This window comes from Procambarus clarkii, chromosome 57, assembly GCF_040958095.1.
Source record: "Procambarus clarkii isolate CNS0578487 chromosome 57, FALCON_Pclarkii_2.0, whole genome shotgun sequence".
Lineage (NCBI taxonomy): Eukaryota > Metazoa > Arthropoda > Malacostraca > Decapoda > Cambaridae > Procambarus > Procambarus clarkii.
The window spans coordinates 31,050,188-31,070,663 of NC_091206.1; positions in this window are offsets into that span (position 1 = coordinate 31,050,188).

The window sequence follows — 20,476 nt, forward strand, 5'->3', positions numbered from 1 at the left end:
AAATGTGACAATGTTGTCTGATATATATATATATATATATATATATATATATATATATATATATATATATATATATATATATATATATATATATATATATATATATATATATATATATATATATAACTGAAAACTCACACCCCAGAAGTGACTCGAACCCATACTCCCTGGAGCAACGCAACTGGTATGTACAAGACGCCTTAATCCACTTGACCATCACGACCGGACAAAATGAGGTGATAGCCGAGGCTATTTGAACCACCCCACTGCCGGCACTCGGATAGTAATCTTGGGCATAGCATTTTACCAAATCACCTCATTCTTTGGGGCACACGTGAGGAGCACAAATGCGAACAAGCCTGAATGGTCCCCAGGACAATATGCAACTGAAAACTCACTCCCCAGAAGTGACTCGAACCCATACTCCCAGGAGCAACGCAACTGGTATGTACAAGACGCCTTAATCCACTTGACCATCACGACCAGACAAAATGAGGTGATAGCCGAGGCTATTTGAACCACCCCACCGCCGGCACTCGGATAGTAATCTTGGGCATAGCATTTTACCAAATCACCTCATTCTTTGGGGCACACGTGAGGAACACATATGCGAACAAGACTGAATGGTCCCCAGGACAATATGCAACTGAAAACTCACACCCCAGAAGTGACTCGAACCCATACTCCCAGGAGCAACGCATGAGGTGATTTGGTAAAATGCTATGCCCAAGATTACTATCCGAGTGCCGGCGGTGGGGTGGTTCAAATAGCCTCGGCTATCACCTCATTTTGTACGGTCGTGATGGTCAAGTGGATTAAGGCGTCTTGTACATACCAGTTGCGTTGCTCCTGGGAGTATGGGTTCGAGTGACTTCTGGGGTGTGAGTTTTCAGTTGCACATTGTCCTGGGGACCATTCAGGCTTGTTCGCATTTGTGTTCCTCACGTGTGCCCCAAAGAATGAGGTGATTTGGTAAAATGCTATGCCCAAGATTACTATCCGAGTGCCGGCGGTGGGGTGGTTCAAATAGCCTCGGCTATCACCTCATTTTGTCCGGTCGTGATAGTCAAGTGGATTAAGGCGTCTTGTACATACCAGTTGCGTTGCTCCTGGGAGTATGGGTTCGAGTCACTTCTGGGGTGTGAGTTTTCAGTTGCATATTGTCCTGGGGACCATTCAGGCTTGTTCGCATTTGTGTTCCTCACGTGTGCCCCAAAGAATGAGGTGATTTGGTAAAATGCTATGCCCAAGATTACTATCCGAGTGCCGGCGGTGGGGTGGTTCAAATAGCCTCGGCTATCACCTCATTTTGTCCGGTCGTGATGGTCAAGTGGATTAAGGCGTCTTGTACATACCAGTTGCGTTGCTCCTGGGAGTATGGGTTCGAGTCACTTCTGGGGTGTGAGTTTTCAGTTGCATATTGTCCTGGGGACCATTCAAGCTTGTTCGCATTTGTGTTCCTCACGTGTGCCCCAAAGAATGAGGTGATTTGGTAAAATGCTATGCCCAAGATTACTATCCGAGTGCCGGCGGTGGGGTGGTTCAAATAGCCTCGGCTATCACCTCATTTTGTCCGGTCGTGATGATCAAGTGGATTAAGGCGTCTTGTACATACCAGTTGCGTTGCTCCTGGGAGTATGGGTTCGAGTCACTTCTGGGGTGTGAGTTTTCAGTTGCATATTGTCCTGGGGACCATTCAGGCTTGTTCGCATTTGTGTTCCTCACGTGTGCCCCAAAGAATGAGGTGATTTGGTAAAATGCTATGCCCAAGATTACTATCCGAGTGCCGGCGGTGGGGTGGTTCAAATAGCCTCGGCTATCACCTCATTTTGTCCGGTCGTGATGGTCAAGTGGATTAAGGCGTCTTGTACATACCAGTTGCGTTGCTCCTGGGAGTATGGGTTCGAGTCACTTCTGGGGTGTGAGTTTTCAGTTGCATATTGTCCTGGGGACCATTCAGGCTTGTTCGCATTTGTGTTCCTCACGTGTGCCCCAAAGAATGAGGTGATTTGGTAAAATGCTATGCCCAAGATTACTATCCGAGTGCCGGCTGTGGGGTGGTTCAAATAGCCTCGGCTATCACCTCATTTTGTCCGGTCGTGATGGTCAAGTGGATTAAGGCGTCTTGTACATACCAGTTGCGTTGCTCCTGAGAGTATGGGTTCGAGTCACTTCTGGGGTGTGAGTTTTCAGTTGCATATTGCCCTGGGAACCATTCAGGCTTGTTCGCATTTGTGTTCCTCACGTGTGCCCCAAAGAATGAGGTGATTTGGTAAAATGCTATGCTCAAGATTACTATCCAAGTACCGGCGGTGGGGTGGTTCAAATAGCCTCGGCTATCACCTCATTTTGTCCGGTCGTGATGGTCAAGTGGATTAAGGCGTCTTGTACATACCAGTTGCGTTGCTCCTGGGAGTATGGGTTCGAGTCACTTCTGGGGTGTGAGTTTTCAGTTGCATATTGTCCTGGGGACCATTCAGGCTTGTTCGCATTTGTGTTCCTCACGTGTGCCCCAAAGAACGAGGTGATTTGGTAAAATGCTATGCCCAAGATTACTATCCGAGTGCCGGCGGTGGGGTGGTTCAAATAGCTTAGGCTATCACCTCATTATGTCCGGTCGTGATGGTCAAGTGGATTAAGGCGTCTTGTACATACCAGTTGCGTTGCTCCTGGGAGTATGGGGTCGAGTCACTTCTGGGGTGTGAGTTTTCAGTTGCATATTGTCCTGGGGACCATTCAAGCTTGTTCGCATTTGTGTTCCTCAAGTGTGCCCCAAAGAATGAGGTGATTTGGTAAAATCATTTGGTGAAATGCTATGCCCAATATTACCATCCGAGTTGCCGGCGGGGAAGTGGTTCAAATAGCTTCGGTTATCACTTCCTTTTGTCCGGCCGTGATGGTCAAGCGGATTAAGGCGCCCTGTTGTTACCAGTTGCGTTGCTCCTGGGAGTATGGGTTCGAGTCACTTCTGGGGTGTGAGTTTTCAGTCATATATATATATATATATATATATATATATATATATATATATATATATATATATATATATATATATATATATATATATATATATTTATACATATATATATATATATATATATATATATATAAAAATATATATATATATATATATATATATATATATATATATATATTTATATATATATATATATATATATATATATATATATATATATATATATATATATATATATATATACATATATATATATATATATATATATATATATATATATATATATATACATATATATATATATATAAAAATATATATATATATATATATATATATATACATATATATATATATATATATATATATATATATATATATATATATATACATATATATATATATATATATATATATATATATATATATATATATATATATGTATATATATATATATATATATATATATATATATATATATATATATATATATATATATGTATATATATATATATATATATATATATATATATATATATATATATATATATATATACGGCTTCTCCAATGGTTTCCTTGAAGACATCATAAAAAGGAAGGTGAAACGCAATGCAATCTCGTAAGATTCAACTAACACACCACCTGTACCCCCATATTAGACTATTTTACAGGAACTTCTTTTCCGCAGCTCTTAAACGGAGTAAAGGGTCCTGAAAGATATTGTTAATAGGAACGTTATGACGATTTACTAAAAACCAAAAAAACGGCCAACCTACTCTTTAAAAACTCTTCAGACACAAAGCAGAATGCCTTAAAAGACACCAACGCCGTCTATGCCTTCAAATCCCCACATGGGGACTGTAAGCCCCAAAGAACTCAGTATATAGGGAAGACAACAACATCTCTTTCCAGGCGATTGACAAAGCATAAGCAACAGGGGCTCCATTAAGGAATATATAATCTCTTCCCACAACCAGATCATCACCAGAGAAGTCTTAACAAACAACACAAATATCATCGATAGATACAGCGATAGCAGGCGGCCTGACATCTGCGAGTCACTACACATCAAAACTTCAACACCAGCAATCAACAACCAATTAATGCACAACTATATTCTACCCACTTCAAGACTCCATACCAATATAGAAGCATCAAGAGGAAGTATGGGCCAATAGGTCCTTTGCAGTTACTTCCATTCTTCCCTCTTATTTATCCAATTAATACCCATTGTTCCGTGTTCTGTCTTATGATGGTCAAAAGTTTGTTCACCTCATCCAAAACTGTTGCAACATATCACCTTACCCAAAGGCGAGTATATAAGACAAGCTATTTAAATACTCTGTTTAGTGTTTTCAGGATACAGTTGTGTATGTGTAAACTAAAGTCTTTGAAAATGTAATAAGTTATTACGAAACGCGTTCAAGCGTCGCGTCAGACTAGAAATAAAAAAGAATTTCGAAGAATTGATTTTTCACTTACCATCGACAGTATAAAGAAACATTAGAAATATTGAGAAAATTCGTGTTTGAATTCTTAATCTTACTTTTTCGGTCATATTTAACAACATATGTTTACAAGAAAGATATATATATATATATATATATATATATATATATATATATATATATATATATATATATATATATATATATGTCGTACCTAGTAGCCAGAACGCACTTCTCAGCCTAATATGCAAGGCCCGATTTGCCTAAGAAGCCTAGTTTTCATGAATTAATGTTTTTTCGACTACCTAACCTACCTAACCTAACCTAACCTAACTTTTTTGGCTACCTAACCGAACCTAACCTATAAAGATAGGTTAGGTTAGGTTAGGTAGGGTTGGTTAGGTTTGGTCATATATCTACGTTAATTTTAACTCCAATAAAAAAAAATTGACCTCATACATAATGAAATGGGTAGCTTTATCATTTCATAAGAAAAAAATTAGAGAAAATATATTAATTCAGGAAAACTTGGCTTATTAGGCAAATCAGGCCTTGCATAGTAGGCTGAGAAGTGCGTTCTGGCTACTAGGTACGACATATATATATATATATATATATATATATATAAAACGGCCTGCTGACTCCTTATGTCCCTTGCGCCTTCAGCCTGAAGTCGCCAAAGGAATTTGTTGACTTACTGCGGGGCACACGGGCCACAGGAATAAGAGCCTCGTTGGACGTAGAATCGCTGTTCACCAACGTACCAGTGGACGAGACAATCGGGATGATAGCCGACAGAGTGTATCGTGATCCAGCCTGTACTCCTCTTGACATACCAGAAAATATCCTATGGAAACTACTCCAAGCTTGTACTAAAGAGGCACCCTTCTTGAGCCCGGATGGGCACATGTATAAGCAAGTAGATGGGGTCGCCATGGGTTCTCCCTTAGGTGTCCTGTTTGCAAACTTCTACATGGGTACCATCGAGCAAAAAGTCTTAGTCGACATGAACTTGAAACCGGCCATATACTGCAGGTATGTTGACGACATTTTTACACAGGTACCTGATGTCAGACATCTGCAGGAGCTGAAGGAGGCATCTGAGCGGAGTTCAGTGCTGCGTTTCACTTACGAGATGGAAAAGGATGGGAAGCTGCCCTTTCTAGATGTAACAATCATGGAAAAGAGCGGAGGTTTCCACACTGCAGTCTACACTAAGGAAACGAACATAGGAATGTGCCTAAATGCCAAAAGCGACTGCCCAGATAGGTACAAGAGGAGTGTTGTTAACGCATATGTCGACCGTGCTCTCAACCACAGCTCAGAATGGAAGCAAGTCGACGAAGAACTCTGTAGGGTAAGGCAGGTCCTAGTCAACAACGGCTTCTCCAAGGGTTTCGTCGAAGACATCATAAGAAGGAAAGTGAAACGCCATGCAACCTCTGAAGAGACAACCAACACAACACCTATACCCCCTATTAGACTATTTTACAGGAACTTCTTTTCCACAGCTCATAAAACGGAGGAAAGGGTCCTGAAAGATATTGTTAATAGAAACGTTATCCCTACAGACAAAAATCAGAGGATACAACTGACGATTTACTATAAAACCAGAAAAACGGCCAGCCTACTCATGAGAAACTCTCCAGACACAAAACAGAACGCTTTAAAAGAGACCAACGTCGTCTATGCCTTCAAATGCCCTCTTGGGGACTGTAAGCTCCAAAAAACCCAGTATATAGGCAAGACAACAACATCTCTTTCTAGGCGTTTAACGATGCATAAGCAACAGGGCTCCATTAAGGAACATATAATCTCTTCCCACAACCAAACCATCGCCAGAGAAATCCTAGTAAACAACACAGAAATCATCGATAGATATAGCGATAGCAGGCAGCTTGACATTTGCGAGGCACTACACATCAAGAAGTCAACACCAGCAATCAACAGCCAATTAATGCACAGCTATATTCTACCCACCTCAAGACTTCACTCCAATATAGAAGCATTAAGAAATATGGACCAATAGGCTTTCTACAATCACTTCTATTCAATACCCATTGTTTCGTGTTCTGTCTTGTGTTGATGAAATCAATACCTTATTAAATACCACCTCACCCCATCCACCTCACTCAAATGTAGATATAAACAAATCGGAGATGTGTAAGTTCTATTCAGTTGTGTATGTTTAAACTAAAGTCCTTGAAAATGTAATAAGTTTTATGAAACGCGCTCAAGTGTCGCGTCAGACTAGAAATAAAAATGAATTTTGGAGAATTGATTTTTGAATTACCACCAACAGTGAAAAGAAATGTACGAAAGATTGAGAAAATTCGTGTTAGAATTATTAATCTTACTTTTCCGGTCATATTTAATATATATATATATATATATATATATATATATATATATATATATATATATATATATATATATATATATATATATATATATATATATATATATATATATATATATATATATATATATATATATATATATATATATATATATGTATCTGCTCGTTAATCAAGCCAGTTAATTTATGATTGTCAGGCCGTTATAAGTAAGTACATAACCTGTTCTTTTTCTTTAAATAAGTCTCTCTATAAATAGTTATTTGCAAATTTTCCATTATTAAACAGTATTTTCAGTGAGCCACACAGTTCTTGGGTGTGTAACAATAGAATACAATAAAACTTGAGTTTGTTGGATACTTACTTTGACAGCAGATACAATCGTCTCCGGAGCAATGGTAATAGGTGATAGGTACACGACAGTTCGTCTTGTGTGTACAGATGCCCGGACAAGCAGCTGTGTGAGGACAGGTTGGATGGTGTCTGGTGCAGCACCTGCAGCCCCGGCCACCACAGCCTCCAGCCACCTCATGCTCCTCTCCCTTACACTCAGACTTGCACACTCCCCGGCTCTCCTCACACCGCTCAGACCGTCTACACTCTGTTCAATCATCTTAACTTTTCAGAATATCGAAATTCACAAGAAAATTATCGAAAAATTTACGTTCATTTTATGCAACTATCATTGCGAAAATTATTATTTTTTATTAATTAAAATTGATCCCATAAATTAGCAACTTTTAAAGCCGAGTACAAAAGAGGTAAGCCTAATACAGAATAAGCTAATACAAGTATCGTGTGCATGATTAGGTGCCCCAGCTACCCAGGTGCAAATACCCAGTAAACTATAAGAACATAAGGACATCAGAATAAAGGTAACTGCAGAAGGCCTCTTGGCCCATAGGAGGCAGCTCCTATTTATAACCACCCAATCCCACTCATATACATGTCAAACTCAGGCTTGAAACAATCAAGGGACCCCACTTCCACCACATAAGAACATAAGAACTATTCCACAAGGGCCATGATGAGGGCTGCAAATCGACTGTACCACAACATGGTAAAAGAATTGCAACCAGGAATGCAACTGCCCTCGCAAGGGTCCTGCAGTCTCTGCGAGATACAAACCAGGGTTTTACACAATTTTCCCCATGCACCCGGGCTCTGTCAACAAGCAGTTCTACCTCTTTGCCCTTACTTCATTACACACAGAAATCACAATAGCTTGATGCATCAAATGAACAAATCCACAAGGGCAGTGATGAAAGTTCGAATCTACGTCCGAGAGGATCCCAGACGGGCCTTAATCTGCTGTATCATGACATGGTAAAGGAATTTCAACCGGGAGTGCAACTGATCCCACACGGATCCTGCAGTCTCTCCGAGACACAAACCAGGATTTTACATAATTCCCTCAGGCAAGGTTTTAACCCTCATCACGCTCCTTGTGGATATGTTCATTTGATGCATCACGCTATTGTGATTTCTGTGTGTTATTAGAACATAAGAATAATGGTAACTACAGAAAGCACATTGGCCCAGACGAGGTAGCTCCAATTTATAACCGACCAATCCCACACATATACGTGTCCAACCCACGCTTGATACAATCAAGGGACTCCATTTCCACCACGTTACATGGTAATTAGTTCCACAAGTCAACAACCTTGTTACCGAACCAGTATTTACCCAGTTCTTTCCATAATCTAAACTTATCCAATTTATACTAATTGTTTCGTGTTTTGTCGTGTGTTGATACTTTTAATTGGCCATTAATATCCCCCTTTGTTATATCCATTAATCCACTTGTACACCTCTATCATGTCACCCTTAACTCTTCGCCTTTCCAGTGTGATTTTTTGGTTTTTAAATTCTAAATAGACCTAAAGCTAATTAGCTGATAGTTTGATGCAAGAGATCTATCACCTATCTTGAAAATAGGTACGACATTAGCAACCTTCCACGACTCTGGCACTCTGCCTGACTCTAATGATTACATATATATATGGTTGACAATGGCTCGCAAAGCTCCTTTTTGCATTCCTTAGGCATCCTGGCAAATACTTCGTCCGGCACTGGGAATTTGTTTGGCTTGAGTATCACTATTTGTTTAATAACATCCTCCCTGCTAACTGCTAAACTAGTCAACCTGTCCTCTTCCCCTCCCACATAGACTTGTAGGTATAATGTTCAGTTCTTCTTTAGTAAATACAGAGATAAAATATTTATTTAAAATACTACACATATCTCTGTCATTATCAGTTATCTGACCTGTCTCAGTTTTTAATAGATCTATCCTTTAATCTCTCTTCGATTAACTGAAAAAACTTTAGGATTTGTCTTTGCTTGTCCTACTATGCGAACTTCATAGTTTCTTTGTGCTCTCCTTGTCTCTTTTTTAACATATATAACAAGTTGGACGAATTCTTGTTCTAAACTGACTTCCTCATTCTTAATACTTTTGTATCAAGCTCTCTTTCTACCTATATGGTTCTTCAGGTCCTTTGTTATTCACTTTGGGTCATTATTATTCTATCTATTCAATTTGTATGGTAAGCTACGTTCCTATGCATTGCTTAGAATATTTTTAAAATAAGCTACATTTTGAATCTACATCGAAATCCCTTTTTACATCACCCATCGCTGGGTTTACGTCTCGCTCCAGGACCAGCCCACCCCCACCCCCTTCCTATGCCCAGGACTTTCCAATTATTTCACCCAAAAAAATCTTAAACCATTAAACTCTGCATTTCGAAAATCTGGTACTTTCGCTGAATTTTTTCATACAAATCTATTCCATTCTATGCCAAATCTGATTTCTTTATGATCACTGTTCCCTAGCTCACTCCTAATTTCGATTTCATTAATTTGTGTTTCCATGTTAGTTATCAATAAGCCTATAATATTGTTTTTCCGCAATAGTTCGTTAATGTGTTGCTTAAGAAAGCAACAGTCAATTAACTCTAGAAAATCTTCTGCTTCTTTATTCCTTGTTCTGTTAATCCAGTTTATTCCACTAAAATAAAGTCACCCATAACACAAATACTGTTTGACCTAGATGCTCTAGATATTTCATTCCATAGATGCTTTGCTTTCATTCTGTCTAAGATTGGTGGTCTGTATATAACTCCTATTATAAGATTTTTAGTTCTTTAGTTTAATTCTAACCGGATAGATTCAGTGTGTGGCTCAGTTTTGATTCCCTCTTTGAGACTACATTTCAAATTTTCTCTAACATATATGACAACTTCCCCTCCTTGTCTAATTTATCTATCTGTGTAAAATAGTTTAAATCCTTTTATTTTAAATTCAGCTAATAGTTCTTTAGCTAACATTTCAATTTTTCTCTAACATATATGACAACTTCCCCTCCTTATCTAATTTATCTATCTGTGTAAAATAGTTTGAATCCGTTTATTTGATATTCAGCTAATAGTTCTCTGTTTTCTACATTCATCTATGTTTCGGTAAGTGGAATAATATTTATTGTTTCTGTGCAGACAAGGGCATTTAAATCGTTTATTTTGTTTCTTAGACTCCCACTATTCCTGTAATATACATTAAGTGTACTGTTATTTTGAGGCCCTTCTCTTTCCTTGTTCATTTTGTAATTTTTACCCCACCAACACATACGTTTATTGCCTCCTTTCTCCAAATTAATTCCCCCATACCACTATCTATTAACAGTTTAAACCCAAACAAACCCTCTCCAACCACAGGTTCCAACGAGTTGGCAACATCAACAACCCCAGCTCTGGATAAATACACCCCATCCCGAGCATACATGTTATTCCTTCCATAAAAGTGTACCCAGTTATCAATGAAGGATATTGCATTTGATTTACAATATTTGTCCAGTCGGCAATTGACACCAAGTGCCCTCGACAACCATATATTTCCAACTCCCTTTCTTGGAAGAATGCCACATATGACCGGGATGCCTCCCTTGCTCCTAATTCTATGGCTGTCTTAAGCCTCTGTATCACTTCCTAACTCTTAACTCGTCCTATATCATTTCCACCGGCACAGATACAAATAATTTGTTTATTCCAATTTCCAGCCATAATATCATTCATGTTGTTTAGTAGTAGTAGGCATCCTTCAGTCTCGGAAGACTATGGAGTTGCGCCTTGACAGGGCGCAAAGCTTGGGTAGGTAGATATGTAGGAGAAGCTGTTACCCATGCAGGAGGTCCCCCATCTCCACGTTGCTGAAATTATCCAATAGAAAGGCAAATGCCAATACACATGGTTCCAGCAACGTCGCAGGAGCTGCCAGAACGAGGTCAACGTCAACAACGAACTGCCTTAGGGGCTCCAACTCCGGATTTTTCCTCGAGGTTGACTCCTGAAGCCTTTCTCAAAAAAGGGGTATGGCCGCAAGGCAGCGGAGGTTTAAAATCAGGGTTTTCCTTCCCCTAGATGGGCTGCCTTCCCAGGCTATCGAGTCCCATCTACCCGGAGCAGCTGGTTTTAAGGCGCCAGAGGCACGCCCTCGCCCCTTCTCCTGTCGGTAAAAGCAGCTCCGCCTGCACGGGTGGCTTAAAGACTAAGCCACCCGTGCAGGCCAGGAGTTGGACTTGGTTGTCAGAGGCTATTGGATACGCATACCGTATAGGAGCATTTTATGTCATGGGAGCTCGTCCCCCATTACTACCCCCTGGCTATGACAACCCCTTGGAACCATGGGGTTGTCATGTTGTTTACTATATAACCAATTCCTGCTCCCGGATAGCAAACCCTTAATCTGTTCCCCCTATCTCTGGCACAAAAAACTCTATCTAAATAGCTATAAAGTGTTGCTCTGTAGAAATCAAATTAGGAACTACCCTGCTAACTAGACGTCATTAACACACACATTAATTGAACTTCTTTTGAACTACCAAGCTAACTACACATTGCTAACATTCACCTGCTTTTGAACTACCAAGCTAACTACACATTGCTAACATTCACCTGCTTTTGAACTACCAAGCTAACTACACATTGCTAACATTCACCTGCTTTTGAACTACCAAGCTAACTACACATTGCTAACATTCACCTGCTTTTGAACTACCAAGCTAACTACACATTGCTAACATTCACCTGCTTTTGAACTACCAAGCTAACTACACATTTCTAACATTCACCTGCTTTTGAACAGCATTACCAACATTCACCTTCTTTGGAACTACCATTCTAATTATACACTAAACCTTCTTTGGAACTACCAAGGTAGCTACACATTATTAAGTTGACCAAACCACACACTAGAAAGTGAAGAGACGACGACGTTTTGGTCCGTCCACGACAATTATCAAGTCGATCGATTTTTCAGCAACGTTATTGTAACTTCTCATCTGCATACACAATATTTAACGTCTTTGGAACTTACCTTCAGGTGGTTACCTTGAGGTGCTTCCGGGACTTAGCGTCCCCGCGGCCCGGTCGTCGACCAGGCCTCCTGGTTGCTGGACTGACAAACCAGGCTGTTGGACTCGGCTGCTTGCAGCCTGACGTATGAGTCACAGCCTGGATGATCAGGTATCCTTTGGAGGTGTTTATCCAGTTCTCTCTTGAACACTGTGAGGGGTTTGCCAGTTATGCCCCTTATGTGTAGCGGAAGCGTGTTGAACAGTCTCGGGCCTCTGATGTTGATAGAGTTCTCTCTCAGAGTACCTGTTGCACCTCTGCTTTTCAACGGGGGTATTCTGCACATCTTACCATGTCTTCTGGTCTCATGTGATGTTATTTGTGTGCAGGTTTGGGACCAACCCCTCTAATATTTTCCACGTGTAAATTATTATGTATCTCTCCTGCCTGCGCTCAAGGGAGTACAGATTTAGGCTCTTTAGTCGGTCCCAATAGTTTAGATGTTTTACTGAGTGGACTCTAGCAGTAAAGGATCTCTGCACGCTCTCCAGGTCAGCAATTTCTCCAGCTTTGAAAGGGGCTGTCATTGTGCAGCAATATTGGGAGCCGGTCGGCCGAGCTGACAGCACGCTGGACTTGTGATCCTGGGTTCGATCCCAGGCGCCGGCGAGAAACAATGGGCAGAGTTTCTTTCACCCTATGCTCCTGTTACCTAGTAGTAAAATAGGTACCTGGGTGTTAGTCAGCTGTCACGGGCTGCTTCCTGGGGGTGGAGGCCTGGTCGAGGACCGGCCCGCTGGGACAATAAAAAAAAAGCCCCGAAATTATCTCAAGATAACCTCTCAAGATAGTACTCCACTCTAGAGAGCACAAGCGTTTTGAAAAGTATCATCATCGGTATAGCATCTCTAGTGCGAAAAGTTCTTGTTATCCAACCTGTCATTTTTCTTGCAGTTGTGACGGCTACTTTACTGTGTTCTTTAAAGGTAAGGGCTTCCGACATGAGTACACCCAGATCATTTACATTGCCTTTTCCTTCTATGTTATGATTTGGCTGAGTTTTGTACGTGGTTTCCGTTTTTATATTTTCATTTTTTCCATAGCGCATGAGCTGGAACTTTTCTTCGTTAAACACCATATTATTTTCTGTAGCCCATAGAAAGACCTGATCTACTTCTGATTAGAGATTTGCCGTGTCCTCTATGTTGCCTACTCTCATGAAGATCCTAGTGTCATCTGCAAAGGATGGTACAGTTCTATAGGTTGTGTTCTTGTCTATGTCCGATATGAGGATGAGAAAAAGTACTGGAGCAAGCACAGTACCCTGGGGGACTGAGCTCTTCACCGTTGATGGGCTGGATTTTATTTTGTTGACTATTACACATTGGGTTCTGTTAGTCAGGAAATTGTAGATCCATCTGCCTATTTTTCCGGTAATTCCTTTTGAACGCATTTTATGTGCAATAACACCATGGTCACATTTATCAAAAGCTTTTGCGTAATCTGTGTAAATTTAATCAGCGTTTTATTTGTCTTCCATAGCATCTAATGCCATATCATAGTGGTCCAGCAACTGCGACAGGCAAGAGCGCCCTGTTCTGAAACCATGTTGTCCGGGGTTATAGAGATACTGTGATTCCATGTATTTTGTGATCTTACTTCTTAGCACTCTCTCAAAATGTTTTATGATGTGCGATGTTAGTGCTATCGGTCTGTAATTTTTTGCCTCTGCCTTATTTCCTCCTTTATGAAGTGGTGCTATCTCTGCTGTTTTTAGTATATCGCCAGTATCTAGGCTTTGTCTCCACAGAATGTGGAGGGCCTGCGACAGTGGTTTTTTACAGTTCTTGATGAATATGGAGTTCCAAGAATCCGGGCCTGGTGCAGAGTGCATAGGCATACTGTTTATGGCTTCCTCAAAATCCAGTGGGGATAGGGTGACGTCTGATATATGATTTGATGTTGGTATCAAATCCATGAAAAATTCATTTGGGTTATCAATCTTTAGTGTGTTTAATGGCTCGCTGAAAACAGAGTCGTACTGCTTCCTCAGTAACTCGCTCATTTCTTTGTTGTCATCGGTGAAAGTTCCATCTCCCTTTCGCAGGGGCCCGATACTAGATGTGGTTTTTGATCTTGATTTTGCATAGGAGAAAAAATATTTCGGATTTCTCTCTATTTCACTGATGGCCTTTTGCTCTCTTTGCCTCTCCTGGGTTTTGTATGATTCTTGTAGCTTGAGTGCAATTGTTTCTATTTCTCTACCTAACCTTCTTCGCCTTTCTTGAGATAGGGTGCGACTCTCAAGTTGTTTCGCGATTCGTTTTCTTCGTCTATATAGGGAACGACGTTCCCGTTCCAATCTGCATCTCTTCCTCTTTTTTCTTAGGGGTATGCGGTTTGAACATATTTCTAGTGCTATTGAGCTTATTTTTTCCAGGCACTGGCTCAGGTTTGCATTTTCTAGCTGTTCTTCCCAGTTTATTTATGTGAAGTCCTGGTTTATTTGCTCCCAGTTTATCTGTTTATTATTGACGTTGAATTTGCTGAAATCTCCTCCACCGGGAATCTTGACTGGTTTTGAAGGTCTATTCCCCATGGTTGTCATAACTTCAATTAAGTTGTGATCTGAGTAACAGGTATTTGTAATCATTATGTTCCTGATCAATTCATCATTATTAGTGAAAATGAGGTCCAGCGTGTTCTCCTTCCTAGTTGGTTCTACTATTTGCTGGTTTAAGGCAAACCTGTCGCACATCCATAGCAGGTCATTTGCATGTGCCTGTTCATTTAGGCTACTTCCTGGTATACTTTCTGATATTACTGTATTAGCCAGGTGCTTCCATTTCAGGTGCCGTAGGTTGACGTCCCGAAGCAGGATGCTTGGGGACTACCAATGGTAGCTACACATTATTAACATACACCTTCTTTGGAACTACCAAGCCAGCTACACTTTATTGACATCTTTGGAACTACCAAGGTTGCTACACATTATTAACATCTTTGGAACTACCAAGTTAACTACACATTTTAACATCTTTGAAACTACCAAGCTAGCTACAATATAATAACATCTTTGGAACTACCAAGCTAGCTACACATTGTTAATATCTTTCGAACTACCAAGCAAGTTACACATTATTAACATCTTTGGAGCTACCATGCTAGTTACACATTATTAACATCTTAGAAACTACCAAACTAACTACACATTATTAACATCTTTGGAACTTATTAACATCTTTAGAACTAGCTACGTATTATTAAGATCTTCGACACTACCAAAGAAAGGTAAACATTATTAATATCTTTGGAAGTACCAAGCAAGCTACATATTTTGTACATCTTTGGAACTACCAAGCAAGCTACACATTATTAACCTTCAACTATGCAACTACTATGATGATCAACCCACACATCAGGAAAGTGAAGCAACGACGACGTTTCGGTGATGATCGATGAAGATTAAGCTACCCAAGAGGTGGCACGGGCATGAATACCCCGTATGTGGTAGGATTATTTGGAGTGAACGTGATCTTTAGTCGTGTAAGGATATACTACGTGCTATGCTCCCAATTTAATATTCAGTCTTTACTATGTTACAGAAATCGCGTGGGAGGACACTGCTTGACAGTATTTATAAGGGTGTCCAACTGCTAGATACTTGAAAGAAGAGAGGAAGGAACAGTTAATATAAGGTGAGAGTGAGGTTAGGAGCAGGTAGGAGAAAGGTAAGAATAAGATAAATGTAAGAAGGTATGACAAGAATAATGTAAGAATAAGGTGAGAATATGATGGATGTATGAATATGATCAAAGAGAAATTTGAGGAGTGTAAAAAAAAGAAGGTAAGAATTGGAGGAAAGGTAGGAATAATATAAGGAGTAGGAATGACCAACATGAGCAAAGCTAAGTCAGATCGCGATTGTAAAGATGGTTAGAGAATATAAGTATGTACTGTTATTCAAATAGTTCATTAGAATGAACTACTGAAGGATGTGTAGTTCACCATCTTGGGAACTACACATCGATAACATACATACACTGACTTATAAACTATCAACCAGACCAGATACACATCGTTGCTATATGATCAACTATTGTCAAGTTCATGTTCCAGGGTTTCCGTTATTATTATTAATGGCGTGTCTTGCGGCTTGGTAATAAACACTAGATATTGCATTTATTGTAAAATACGAATAATATTTAATAATAATATGTTTATAATTGTGGCACATGAGGTGACAACTAATATATGATGAGCCAGTCAACACGTACTGTTATGGTGGGCGGCACAACACCGACATTTGCTGCCACGGCAGCCCTTCTTAATCTCTCGCTCTTCTCGGCCACACTTAGACTTGCAGGTTCCATTCTGTTTCTTGCACTTTTTCTTGGTTTTGCACTCTGCAAGAATATATTTCAGTTATTGCAAACATTTGTCGTCTTATGAAGTCTACTTAAATTGCACTAACTTACAAGAGATTAGTGCACATCTCATGTACTTGTACTCAAGGAAAATCAACAGCATTTGCCAAAAGTATGTTATGGATAACAACGAATATGGTGTCATATTATACATACAGTATTGCAATGATGCTTAAAAAGTTCTGTACATATCTATTGTACGACATTAGTCATGTTGCATTCGAGTAATATCTTCTTCAACATCAACAAGGCTTTACTAGTGATTATTCGTTTGCTAAAGACTGATAGTACTGTAGTTCCATCCGTTCTTATTTTTCTAATTAACTTGCATCGTAGACACAAAGAGTTTCATATTTTATTTAAACAAATAATTAATACAAGCAGACAAGAATGTTTCAGAATATTTTTAATAAAGTCGCATTATAATAAATATTTCATTTGCTTTAAACTTTAAATTAAAAATAATAAACATGTTCTTGGCAAACAAGCATTAATTAAGAGTTTAGAGTACAAATACAGAGACTTGCTGCACATAAGAACTAATTTGGCTACACAACCTGAACAACTGACTTCGTCGACAACATCATCATTTGCATGCAACACTGAGCATAATTAAAGGACATAACAAACACAAATTCTACTTTGCACATATTATCCTTGCAATATTATAACAAATATTGTATGCGCTATAACAATATTGTTTGACAGACTGTGGGACTATATAAATAAATATCATATAATGTAAATCACTTGAGATGTGTAAAAAGAAAACAATGATGCAAACTGCCATCAGATGACAAAACAACTCAGTTTGAGCTCATCAGTTTGGCCTATCACATTAAGTTAACATTTATACTCCACAAAAAAAAGTTGAAGAACAAATCTACAAGGGCCATGATGAGGATTCGAACCTGCGTCCGAGAGCATCTCAGACGCTGCCTTAATCGACTGAGCTTCGACTTGGTAAAAGGCGTTGAAACCGAAGTTCTACTGAACTAACTTACTGGAACCTGCAGCCTCTCCGAGGCACAAACCAGGGTTTTACACAACTCCCCCCATGCACTCGAGCTATGTCAATAGGCTGTTCTCCCTTTTCGCCCTTACTTCATTACACACAGAAATCACAATTGCGTGATGCATCAAATGTACCAAATTCGAATCCTCGTCATGGCCCTTGTGGATTTGTTCATATAATGCATCACACAATTGCGATTTCTATGTGTAAAGAGTTGAAGAATACCAATTAATATGAAGTAATATCCATACTATAATGTTACAGATAAAGAAAGCATGCGCAGTACACTCACTGGTCTTGTGCGGGGCACAGCATCTGCAGCTGGAGGAGCCCTCACAGCCCTTCTTGACCTCACGTTCACCTGCTGAGCACCGTTCATCACATCTGCCACCGTGTTTCTTGCATCTTCTCGTGATTTTACACCCTGGTAAAGCTTATTATTAATCTATTTAAATAAAAATAGAAATGTTCGTTTGTTCAAAATCGCTAATCTCCGAAAGTTCTTCCCCGATTGCTTTGAAATTTTCACACAATGTTCCATTCACCTCAAAGCGAGTTTTTATATACATATTATATTGATGTCAAGTCTGTGACGGAAAAAACATGCTTTTTTTGAAAAACTGCGTTTTTTTATGTTTTTTCACGTGAGAGAAATCTTAGAAACCTCTTTACCGATTGCTTTGAAATTTCGACACAACGTTGCATTTGCATAGGTGCATGTTTTTATATACTTGCTATATACATGCCTCACCCGTGACGGGAAAAAAACTAGTTTTTTTTTATAAACAGTGCCATCTGTTGGACGTAAGAGCAACACACGCTGTTATCTCCCAAAGTTCTTCACTGGTTGCTTTGAAATTCTGACAACGTTCCATTCGAACATGCGTGTGTTTTTATATGCCTAATATATAGATGCCACACCTGTGACAGGTAAAAACATAATTTAAAGAAAAAACAGCACCCTCTGTTGAACATAATAGCAACACACACACACACGCTATTCTAAATATGTTATGATTTCCACTTCAATGTTTCGGATTGCATTAATGAATTTAATTTTCATAGATTTCGATTTATTTTAATTTTGATTTAATTATTTTGTGTGACATTGTGTTGGAATTGAGCTGTGTTGTTTACCACCCCATTCATTTCGTAAGTATAAGTATAGAGATGGGAGCCGGTCGGCCGAGCGGATAGCATGCTGGACTTCTGATCCTGTGGTCCCGGATTCGATCCCGGCGCCGGCGAGGAACAATGGGCAGAGTTTCTTTCACCCTATGCCCCTGTTATCTAGCAGTAAAATAGGTACCTGGGTGTTAGTCAACTGTCACGCGCTGCTTCCTGGGGGTGAAGGCCTGGTCGAGGACCGGGCCGCAGGGACACTAAAGCCCCGAAATCATCTCAATATAACCTCAAGATCTCTCAAGACAGATACCACACTTGTAAAAGGTAAAAACATTCTTTTTTTTTTTTAAGAAACAGCGCCATCTGTTGCAAGTAAGAGCCATACACACCATAAAAAATATGTTACGATTCCATTTCAATCTTTCCGATTGCATTGACAAATTAAATTTTCATATATTTTGTTTTATTTTTATCTTTATTTTTATTTAATTATTTTGTGTGATATTGCGTTGGAATTTAGCTGTGTTGTTTACCATACCATTCATTTAGTGAGTATAAGTATAGATGCCACACCTGTGACAGTAAAAACATGCATTTTTGAAAAACAGCGCCATCTGTTGCACGTAAGAACAACTCTCACGCTATACTATATATGTTGCGATTCCATTTCAAGGTTTCCAATTTTATTGATAAATTGATTTTTCATACATTTCAAATTATTATCATTTTGATTTAAATATTTTTTGACACTGCGTTGGAATTGAGCTGTGTTGTTTACCATACCATTCATTTCGTGAGTAAAGTTTATTTTTTTGTATTTCTTCATTGTTTTTCATTTCGTTTTTTAATTGTTTTTCTTATATTTCAGTGAAGGAAAACATCAGTTCATTTGATGTTCCCAATTTTCTGATGGGAACATCTGATCATTTTGGAATGCATCGGAAGAGGGAGTAAGGAATGGTGGGGACGAGGAGACAGGGGAATGGAGAATGAGGGGAAGGACAAGGAGACAGGAGAGTGAGGGATGGTGCGGAGGATGCGGGAACAGGAGAGAGGGTAATGATAGGGAGGCTGGGGGGACGAGGGAGTGGGAGATGGAGGAGAGAATGACGGGATGGTGGAGTGGGGAATTGTTAGGTGGACGAGGGGACGGTGGAGTGGGGAATGGTTAGAAGGACGAGGGGACGGTGGAGTGGACACAAGGATGGGGAGGGAGGAAATGGTGGGGAGGACGAGGGGACGGGGGAATTGGGAATGATTGGAAGGACGAAGGGACAGGAGTGTGAGGAATGGTTGGGAGGACGAAGGAACAGGAGAGGGGGAATGGTGGCAAGGACTGGAAGACAAGGGGAAGGTTGCTGTGTCATTGCAACGCACGTGCATTGCTGAGCCACAGCAACGCGTGGCCGGGTACAGCTAGTGTGTGTGTGTGTATATTATATATATATATATATATATATATATATATATATATATATATATATATATATATATATATATATATATATATATATATATATATATATATATATATATATATATATGTTGTACCTATTAGCCAGAACGTCGTACTCAGCCTACTATGCAAGGCCCGATATGCCTAATAAGCCAAGTTTTCCTGAATTAATACATTTTCTCTATTTTTTTTCTTATGAAATGATAAAGCTACCCATTTCATTATGTATGAGGTCAATTTTTTTTTTTATTGGAGTTAAAATTAATGTAGATATATGACCGAACCTAACCAACCCTACCTAACCTAACCTAACCTATCTT